Source organism: Anas platyrhynchos, chromosome 10 (genome assembly GCF_047663525.1).
Source record: "Anas platyrhynchos isolate ZD024472 breed Pekin duck chromosome 10, IASCAAS_PekinDuck_T2T, whole genome shotgun sequence".
NCBI classification, from domain to species: Eukaryota; Metazoa; Chordata; class Aves; order Anseriformes; family Anatidae; genus Anas; species Anas platyrhynchos.
Window position 1 is genome coordinate 6,342,063 of NC_092596.1, and position 10,606 is coordinate 6,352,668.

At 50.8% G+C, this 10,606-nt stretch overlaps 1 protein-coding gene across 1 annotated transcript in view; it reads right to left on the reverse strand.

Annotated features, from left to right (window-relative positions):
- Positions 1-5,925, reverse strand: part of TRPC5 (transient receptor potential cation channel subfamily C member 5) — a 96,892-nt gene extending 90,967 nt beyond the window's left edge. The window contains exon 1 of the mRNA XM_027465062.3: positions 5,555-5,925. The gene's annotated coding sequence lies outside the window, so the exon portion shown is untranslated. The remainder of the gene's footprint in view (positions 1-5,554) is intronic.
- Between the last annotated feature and the right edge of the window lie 4,681 nt (positions 5,926-10,606).

The window sequence follows — 10,606 nt, forward strand, 5'->3', positions numbered from 1 at the left end:
AGGATCGACAGAAACCCACAGACGTGTCAGAACATTTGCCCTAACACTATAAACACACAGCTCCAGGCTGGAATGCCACTCTGCCTTTCAACAACGATGCGCACTTGAAGGCAAACACTTGTTTCAGACCTCGAGGCGGAGCAGCCTGAAGCCCTTTTCCCAGCCATGCAGCCACCCTCTGCTCCGGGCCCATGCTGAGTCCCGCTGTCTCCAGCACAGAGCAGGGACTCGGTGCCCCTCAGGACAGCGACATGGCCCCGTTGTGTCCATCTCCCGCTGTGCATCCTGCTGAGAGCAGGAGCTGGCAGTGGGCTGGGGCCTCACGGGAGCTGCTCTCCCCGCTGAGGAACCCGCTGGGGAATGGGGCAGCCCTGTTCTCTCTTGCACGGCGAGCTCCCAGTTTGGCCCTCGGGACATTCCCAAAAGGGAGGTGAGTCTTTGCCTTCTTGATGAAGAAAAAAGGTCTTGCAGGAGAAGCAGACTTGGGAAGATTTTTAGGATTCTTCAGAGTCTCCATCTAAGCAGCCTGTGCCATGGGGACCTGCCTCACAGCCCCGTTCATACGGTGCCCACATCCCTGCAGCTGACCTGATCTCCTAGGGGAACGGCGTGAAGGGTCTGCGAGGAGGAGCTGATGTCCTGGCAACCTTTATTCCTCTCGGTCCCACTACGAATAATGATTTTAGGGCTTTAGGGAAATTTTACAAACCTGGAGGTCTCCCCACCTGGAAGCTTTCAAGTACTCCAGTACACACTACGGCTACTTCCATTAGCTGCAGCTCCAGGCTAAGGAAGAGATCAGCACCTCCATTTCACAGCACGCAACAAGCCAGACTGAGCAGGACACAAAGACTGAATGAGAAAATACAATTATTTTATCCTCTCGTCCCAAACAGAGCCCTGAGCCCCAAGTGGCTTTGTACTCTGCCAGGAAGGCTTCACAATGAAATTCTAGCAGCTTCCTACGTTAATCCATTAATACCTGTGAGAGCAAGCTGAAATCTCCACTCCGGCCATCCTTCTGCTACCAAAATGCCCAATAAACGCTATGTCATCTGCTCCTTTTCCTCCCTGTTTTACTGAGAAGAAAGGAAGTGTATTGCTGTGTTTTAGCGAGCTACGCCTGTCAGCGCCAGGAGAGTAGGGGCACGCGTCAGCCCCGTGGGCCTTTCATCCCTGGATGCTCTCTCTGGTGGTGGGAAGCAGCCTGTGCCCACTGCATCCTCCGGAGCTCTTCCCTCCGTGCCTCTGACAAGTGGCAGTGCCGGCAGCGAGAGGTTGCCCCCAGCCCACCGTGCCTCCCCCGTCCACCCCCTGCTCCTTGTGAACTCGTCTCATCTTTTCCAACCTGCTGACGCTTTCTCTCCCCGCAGCACCCTGCACTAATGCGCGCTACAATTTAATTAGCGGGCATGACGGGAAACATCACCCACCCTGTCCGGGTGCTGAAGTCAGCGCTTCCCAAACACTGGGTCGGATTTCATCGCTTACGGATGCAAACGGGCTGCAGGACACACGAAAGGGGCCAGGAAATGGCTTCAGTTCTGACTGGAACATGTTCACTGCGCACAAAGAGAGGGAGAGACTGAGTGGAGGGAGAAGGGAATCAGGACAAAATAGCTTCTTGGCTTGGATCCAGAGACTGCGTCGAGAATAAATAATAATACACGTCCAGCAATCTAACAGGAACACCCATCACTCCTACCAGCAACCATTTGATCTGGGAGCCTTGTCACGCGGTCCTGCTGCCTAAAGTCAAGTTTCCCAGTGTGGCCACTGTGACCAGCGCCGTGTACAGTCAGATGGACTCTAAAGAAAACAAGAGGATGGAGAAAGGAGGACGGAGGTCTGCTATGCAGACACAGAAATACACCTTGTCCTTCCAGCTCCTCCCCTTCACAGCCATCATCTTTCAGCAAACACTGCAGGAGATGCCATTCCTCCAGCCACGCTTCACCCTGAGGACTCCTCACTGCTCTCGGAGGCAGGCCTGTACCTTGGGAAGAGCACAGGTTTCACCTGGAGCAACACAGCAACGCAGCATCCTCCCCGTGAGACGATGCCAGAAGTGCCCAAAGCAGGAGGCAGAGCTGTGGGGCACTGATCCTCGCTCAGAAGGGGACCAGCCCCGGCTCTCCTCATTTCACCCCCGGATGCCAGCACATTTCTCGCTTCCCCACGAGCATTAACCTGACTTACCCTGAAAACACACTGAAGCGTAACAGCTCAGGCAGCTGAGAGGGATAAAAATCCCACCCCAGCTTTCCAGTGCCTACAGTTTTCTCCCCCAGCGACAGCTCCCTCTGCCCGCAACTCCTACCTGCGGTACCGCTCTCCCCTGGGCATTCAGAGGAGGACCTGGCTGGCCAGATGCTCTGTCGAATTGATTTGTGCCTGCGGGTAATCTCCCTCAGCAGGGAAGACAAATGAGAATAGTCCTTGCCACGCTCCGATTTTGTTCTGGGGACTCACCTAGTTACAAAGAAACCTAAAGTTGATTTAAAGCTGGTACTTCTTAATCTGAACCACAAGCTGCGTCCGCATCCTTCTGTGGTTACCCACAACAACGTTATTAGGTTGGGGTTCAGAAACTTCCAGGAACCACTCGCTAGCTTGTGTTTTTCCCAAACTGGATGCTGTGGAGCCTGCCGCTCTGTGAGTGGTGGCATCCTCCCCCTCCAAGAGGCAGTGTTCACGGTTCGCTGCTCTCGGGAGGGCCACGTAAGCATGCCCACTGCTCAGCTTTGTGCCAGCCTTACCAGCCCAACCAAACAGCTGGAAACCTCTGCGTGCCTCTAACAGTTGCGCTCACTTCCTACAAGTTCCTCTCATTACTGAAGGTCAAAAACAAATAAATAAGAGTGCTGCACATCCAGTCCTGAATTTTTGACAGCTAAATCCTGCTGAACTTGGTGGTCCTTGCTGAGCACGTCTCGATAAATGTCTCATCCTTGAGGCTGGCTTTTCTCTGCTCTTCCATGTTTCCTTTTCTCTCTCTCTGTAGCCAGAAATGATTTACATGTTTGTTTACTCTGAGCTACATTCATCTGAGTCATTCAGCAACCCTCTCCCCACAATCGTATTACAGCAAATTTTGAATTGGAGGCTCTGTAAGAGAACATTACGCTGCTCCAAATACAAGAACAGGGGGCTAAACCCTGGGTCGTGTTCTGCCACCAGGCTTCAGAAAGAACTCACCTTTGTGACAAACATGTAAAAAGTCAACAGATTACAGTCCCCTGTGTTCTACGTTACTTTATAAAAAAGGAGAAACTCCAGGCGAAGATATTACTCTATATTTACACCAGTGGAACAATTAGTAGAATTTGGCTCATTTCGTACAAATTATACTACTGTACTTGTAGGAATAATCTTTTCTGTTTCAAACTAATTTTAGTCACCCTTAAGCAGTGATTATCAAGCTCTTCCATCTGTTGTAGGAAAAAATTATTTGCGCATAGCTTTTGCAATTTTTTTTCCTCTGAGGTATGTTTTCAAGAACGACATCCCTCAAAAAAACAGACTAATCGTATTATTAGGAAGACTCATAACTCAGCCGACAGTGCCTTGTCTATTAAAACCACAACATGAAAAGACCTCAGAATCGACATTCTAAGAATTTTTTAAGGTTGCCTGAAAATAAATCTTTGCAAAAAGCAAACTAGTCAAAGAATTCTGCATTACCTCAAACGCAATTCCGATTAGAAGCTACTCAGGGATCCTACAAAAGCAGAAGGTGGTTAAGAAAAATAAGAATGCCTTTTAAAAAACATGTTACAAAAACAATGAGATTTCAGTATGCTGAAGTAAAAACAATGCACCTCAAATCATAAGGAATTCTCTCAAAATCCCAGTAACAAGAAATTCTGTTAATGCTCTATATGCTCGCAAGACAAATTAAAACTGATCAGAGGTCAGTTTTAGACTCAAGTCCTTCTCCATCTAGTTTCTTTTCGCAGTTAAAAAAAAAAAAAAAAGCCAGTACCTGGCGTTTTTTTGTTTTGTTTTGTTTAAATGCTAGAAATGTGCCCCGTTGTAGAACCTGAGACACAGTTCTTGCCTAGGAAGACTTGCTCTTAGCTGACAGCGTAGAGATCATTGCAATCTCTCAGGATAAAAGCACAGCCCCGTGCATGAGCAAAGCCCCGCCACGGGGACCAGAGGCTCACGCTGGGCCAGCTGATGTGGTCAGGGTGAGCTCTTTCATGTCTTCAGCCACCACCTGCAGCTACAGCAGCCTAAAACCAAAGCATTGCTTCAGCTGATAATGACCACCAAGTTACATGCAGAGAAACCGGGGGGCAAATATTCACGGAGTGACACCTCTGGTGACACCTAAGGGTGATATTTATTTTTTTTTTTTATTGAGAAAGGATCCTAGATCTCTTTACAGGGGATTAATACTTCAGTCTGCTTTGGAGCTGTCCAAAAATGTATTTGGCCGCATAGGTTCAATAAACTGCCTAAGGACCCTGATCTAACTTCTGAAAAGCGTTTTTGAAATAGTATTGCTGTAGTAATTTGCATTTACACAGTACCTCCTGGCTGAAAAGTGTTTCCAAGGGCTTCCGAGCAGCTTCGCAGCCCTGAGAAGCAGCAACACCGGCCAAGCCGTTATTTTACAGAGAAAGCAAGCAACACCAAGAGGCTCCGGAGACTTGCCCGGGACCAGCCAGGACGCCCACAGAACCAGAGAACAACGCTCCTCGGGTTTTCAGGCACAGGCAGGCACCGTCACTGCCTGGCCACCCTTCTTCCCCAAACCTTCCCTGCCATCTCCCTCCTTCTCCCCGCACCGGGCACCGCGTTGCATAAGCCTGCGTGCGAGGAGGAGCACCTCACGCCAAACTTAGGGCTCGCCTCTGCCCGGCCAGCCGTCGGGAGCAGCATTTTTACCGTAGCACAGGAAAGTTGCGAGGAGGAGATGTGCTGGAAGTTGGCGGCGAGGAACCGCCAGGCTTCCTACGTGCCCGTTCAACCATGTTACTGAAAGGACGCGGAGTTTCATGGCGTATTACCATATTCATAACCATGACTAACCAACCCGGTGTCAGAGCCACCAAAAATATCACACCAGCAGAATGTTTTGATACCAAAGCGACCACTGAAGTCACAGCTCCATAGTAAACAAATGAACTTAGGAGGAGTCTGAAAATCTGTGTGTTTTTTTTTCTTTAAGGATAGGGAATTTAACATCAACTATACCAGACACCCGACGGGCTGCGGACTGAGGGTAGCAAATGAGGTAAATATTTTATGGCAGCAGGGCACAGCCGCCTCACGACCCCCGAGGTTTCAGGCCGGCAGGTCAGCCCGATGTCTCGCCATGAAGACGGAGCACGCCCCAACGACAGAATTCATTTAATTCATCAACCAACTCGCAGGGTCCCCTGCCGTGCCGGCTGCTGCAGGGCGGCCAAAACCCCAAGGGGGGGACCCGGGCAGGTGGCTCCGAGCCGCAAGTCCTGGCGGAGCAGCCCCCGCAGGGGGCACCCAGCCATCCCCCCACCCCCCCTCACCTCCTCCTCTTCCCGCACCCCGGGGTGCCGCTCACCTCCGCGCCGCTCCGTCAGGCTCTACATGCCGGGCCGCCCTTGGGCCGCCCCGAGCCGCTCCTTCGTAATCCGCTCGGCGCCGAGAGCCGCGGGGGCGGCAGCCCCCATGGCCGCCCCCCTGCCCAGCCGGGCTCGCTACGCCGCCGGGCGCGGCGCGGAGCCGCGGGGCCGCCGGCAGGCAGGGCACGGAGGGCGCGGCATCGCCCCGGCGGCGGGGAGGAGGGAGGCGCCGGGCAGGGCTGCGACCCTCCTCCCCGGGATGAGAGCCCCGGCTGCCCGCGGTGCTCCCTCTCGGCGGGCCGGAGCCGGGAGCAGGAGCGAGCCCGGGCACACGCAGCGCCCCTCGCACTCGCCGGCGGGCACACGCCGCCCCTCGCACGCCGAGACACCCGCCCCTCACACACGCACACGCGGGCACACCCGCCCGCCGCCATCCCCTCGCGGCAGGCTCCTCAGGCGCCCCTCGCAGGGAGATGGCGGAGGCTGGGGCCCCGACCTGGCACAGCGACCGGCCTTGTCCCTCCAGAATCAGGCCCGATCGCCGCTGGCACAGATGAAGGTGGTCGTCCGGCCCGGCCTCATCCAGCCAAAATGTACAGAGTGGCTTGGGTGGGAAGGGACCTCAAGGATCACCGGCCCCTGCCATGAAGGGAGAGGGGTTGCCAAATGTGCTGTCACATTGCGGTGCACCATCATGTTATAGAACCATTAAGGCTGGAAAAGCCCTCCAAGATCATCTGGTCCAACCATGCCTCTACCACCACTGTCACCCACTAAACCATGTCCCTACGCACCACATCCAACCTTTCCTTGAACACCCCCAGGGACAGTGATGCCACCACTTCCCTGGGCAACCCATTCCAATACTTGACTGCCCTTTCTGAGGAGAAATGTCTCCTCATTTCCAACCTAAACCTCCCCTGGTGCAACTTGAGGCCGTTCCCTCTAGTCCTATCACTGTGAAAAGAGGCCAACCCCCAGCTTCCCAAGAGCTTCCTTTCAGGTAGTTGTAAAGAGCAGTAAGGTTGAGCCGCCTCTTCCAGCCCCAGTTTCCTCACCCGCTCCTCACAGGACTTGTGTTCCCGGCCCCTCACCAGCATGACACCCAGGTATCACCAGCTGTCAACTTGACCTTCCCAGCCATCCCAGGGCTGGGGGCACATACCTCCTCCTTGTTTCCCAGATATTGTCACATACAAGTGTCTAATTCTACCAGACAATGGGGAAAATCTCACTGCTCACTGACTGACAGACTGAGTCCAGTGAAATCCAGTTTTCACCATTTCCATGTCCAGAAATGCTTTCCTCACGTCATCCTGGTGGCATGCTTACGGGAGCATGTTGATGTCATTCCACTGATCTCTGACACGAATCCACCACATGTCTGTCACAGGCACAAGATCCTGGCTTTTGTGCTTAGTCACAGTTACGAGGAGTCTTTTTTACCTCATGCTTGAAACCAAGGCTTGACGATCAAGAGGAGTTTTTAACTGGCCTTGTAGGCCTGTCAAGCCCACATCCTGTGCCTTTCAGTGATTACAGTTATTGCCGAACTCCTCTAAACTTTGCCACGGCATTATTAAAAGATAAATAATGCACACTAACACTCCGACTCAATGCTTTTTCACAGGAAAGCACTCTGCCAGCAGCAGCCTGTGCAGAGGGACCATTTTGGCTGTCAGAGGCACCCACCCGTGAGTTGAGGTGCAGCATCGGTGATGAGGACGCAGCCACACCACCAGGCAGCACCGGGCTCCTGAGCCTGCCAGCAGCCATGCCAAGGGCGTGCAGGCTATGTTACCGTGGGCATCGGCCTCACACTGCTTCCCCCGCAAAGCGGTATTAGCGTCGATTCAATATTTTATCACAGAAAATGTTTAGGAACCATTCTTGTCCTCTGAGGTACCGAGTAGTGCTGAGTAAATGATTCAGAGCAAATCATTTATTCAAAACTTCAGCCTACATTTTCTGTCAGTCCAAGAACACAAAACGATTTTCTTCCTGCTCGGATTCAGTCAACCCGTGCTAAAGAGTTTGGTTTTAAATCCCAGGCCTCGGACGTGCGATGCGTTGCTGAGCGGGTTTCGCTGTACCGTATATGTGTGTATGTGCTAATTGAGTGGGTGCACGGGCTTTGTAAATAACATTGGAGTGTCTCTTCTAGCGGGATGAACTGAATTCACTGCCAGGGAATGGCCCTGAGCCCAAGGAGAGAGGCCCTCTAGCCGCCAAGATTAGGTTCCAAGATTATGGACAGAGGATAGCTTGGTGTGAAAGGAAAAAATATAGTTGTAATTATGAAGCAAAAGCCTCAGGCCACTGTAGAGTGGCAGTAAGGGCTCTTCTAGCCATACCTTCTGATTTGTTTAACTAATTTCCCTTTGTATATGATCCTTAGGATTTTTTTGGCCTGCATCTCACAGCAGCCCCTGGGTCCTGCCCGGTCAGGGCCCACTGCAAGGCAAGCAGTGCCTGGAGGGAGAAAGGGTTGGTCTGTGCATGGCAGAAAGGGTGCAATGCTGCCTGGGGGACGATAGGAGAAGCTGATGGAGCTCTGCATGCTCCAGACACTGGCAACTGAGGTCACTGGCAAGCAGGACAAGGCTGCAGCTGGTGCCCTGCTGGATGGAGGGCAACTTCACTTGAAATAGTAGCACAATACAGCCCCCAAAATCCCGGTGTCCCAGATGTTGGGGAGGTTTGTTGGCTTTTTCATGCCTTTTGGGTAGTCTGTTCATCAAGCCTTCTCCAGCAACATTTGGGCTGTGTATCATAAATAAATGTGGGTGACTAAAAAGCAGTGTAATTTTTGAAAAGTGATACTAACACAAAATTAATTAAAAAACTGTAACTATATTCTACTTGGGAAGTCATTCCTCTGGAGGCACCTGAACCAAGTTAAAACACACAGAGCCAGGTGTCAACGTATGCCCAGCTCCAGCATTCTCCTCTGGCAGTGTGCAGTGGTACTGGTGTCAGTCAGTCAGGCCTGGTCACTCATTTACAACCAATTTTCTGTCTTACAAAAGCTGTATGGTGCCAGTAATCTCGAGGCCAAAAACAAGGAAAGTGGGTGAGCTTGTTTATTTCCCATTTTTCTCCCATTAATTGAAATGGGACAAGTGGCTGAGCACTCAAAACAAAGAGGGAAGCAGTTATTCTTAGAAATAGAGTCTCTAGAAATTGCCTTTTATCTCTCTGGGAAAAAAAAAAAATGTATATTCCTTCATCGTGCAGAAAGGGAGATTTTACATATTTTAATTAGATCAGTTGAAAAGTTGGGAGAAAAGAGAACCTGCTTAGCTGTCAAGCTTCTTAGTGAAGACAAGTTCTCAGAGTTCAGGAACCTGGAGAGAGCTTTAAATCTCCACGGCTAAAAATAATTTGTCCCTTAAGAAAATGCCATAGATTTTTTTTTTTTAATATCACTGCCTTAGATGACTTCAGGTCATCAAAACATGGAAATTAAACTAGGAAACTGGAAACCTTTTTAACTTTCTGCACTTCAAAATCTTTTTGCTGTTAACTGGGTTCTGGGTAATCCCTGCGGGGCTGCCATTTTTACTTGTGTTCACAAGAAGTGATGAAATACAGATTGGCATGATGCTGAGGGCTACAGCTGGTGATACAGATGTGAGCAGGAGATTTCTTTGCCTCCTCTCCAGCACTTTTAGTTTTTCCTTTGGATTACCTTTATTATTTTTATTATTTTGGAGCCCACCTTTTTCACTCCAGGGAATGCACGCGGAGCAAGAATTCCAGGCTGGTGCGCGGCTGGGACAGCTTGGTTCATTTCATCAGCAGAGCAGAGGTGAAGATCACACCCCAGGACGTACACCTGCTGCCCCCACCAATCTGCACAGAAACACAAGTTTACATCCTGTTCTTGCAATATTTCTTCCATCCTGCAGTGGATGTGTTTGCCCAAGGGCACTTCATCTGAGAGCACTTGTAAAACGCATGGCCCTTTGTTCCCTTTTTCTAATACATTTTTCTATACTTCACGTTTTTTAAACATAAGAATATGCATTTTGGTTTGCTGCTTGCACACAGACACACACCACGCTGTTTGGCTGCTCCCATCAGAGCAGTTATTTGCTGGCAGTGCTGACACTGAGCTGTACAGCGGGTGAAATGACCAAAATTACCCCTTAGAAAGCCAGCCTTTAAAAGAAGTCATTGCTGCTTTAACTTTTTCTCCAACCCTTCAGCAAAAGCCGTGCCAGCTTTGATTCCTTTACACCCATCCCCTTGCATCACTGCACAAGTGCTGCTTGCTGCAGGAGCCAGCAGGAGCCAGATGACCACGAGCCGCAGACACACCGCCGTTTCACAGATCGCTGCTCATTAGCTTAATTTGCTCCTTGCTTATGTGTGTGTTCTTGCCACAGGCACAGGGTGCAAGGTGTTTGCTGAGCTCTCCTGCCCCTTGCCATGCACACACAGCTCTGCGGGGCATGTCAGCTCTGGTACAGCTTCCCTGCACCCCCTGGCAGGTTTTGCACCCCTCTGATATTAGCCTTTAGGATGAAAATCTGCCTGGTCTTGCTCTGGTCTAGATATCTGCCTTTGAACCTGCTCCTTTCCTTAGTATGTCATTCTTAATTTTTTAGAAAGAAAGTTTTAAAAATAAATGATTACTCCTAAGCCAGTCACAGTTTACTTTGGATTAAGTGGCTGGAACTATTTTACATTCCCACACTGCCTCACATTATTATCATTACGTTTTGTCCTTGGCTCACAAGCTTCCTTTCTCCAGCTGCCCTGAGCGACCCTGCATTTCAAGAAAGACACTGAATCTCTAGATAGAATTGGAAACTAATTGGCAAAGTCATTTTTTTCATCCCATGCCAGCTGGGCAAAAGAGAGCACTGTCAAATGCCTGATTGAGAGGGCAGCCGGAAGGTTTGCCGGCAGCTCAACCTGCAGCTCCCCATCCACAGCCTCAGGGAGAGCCCCAGGGGGACCCCAGAGGTGAGAAAGGAGCCAGGATTTGGGGTGAGCTATGAAGCTGGAAGGTGACCTGTTCGGCACCGGACACTTTATGTGCA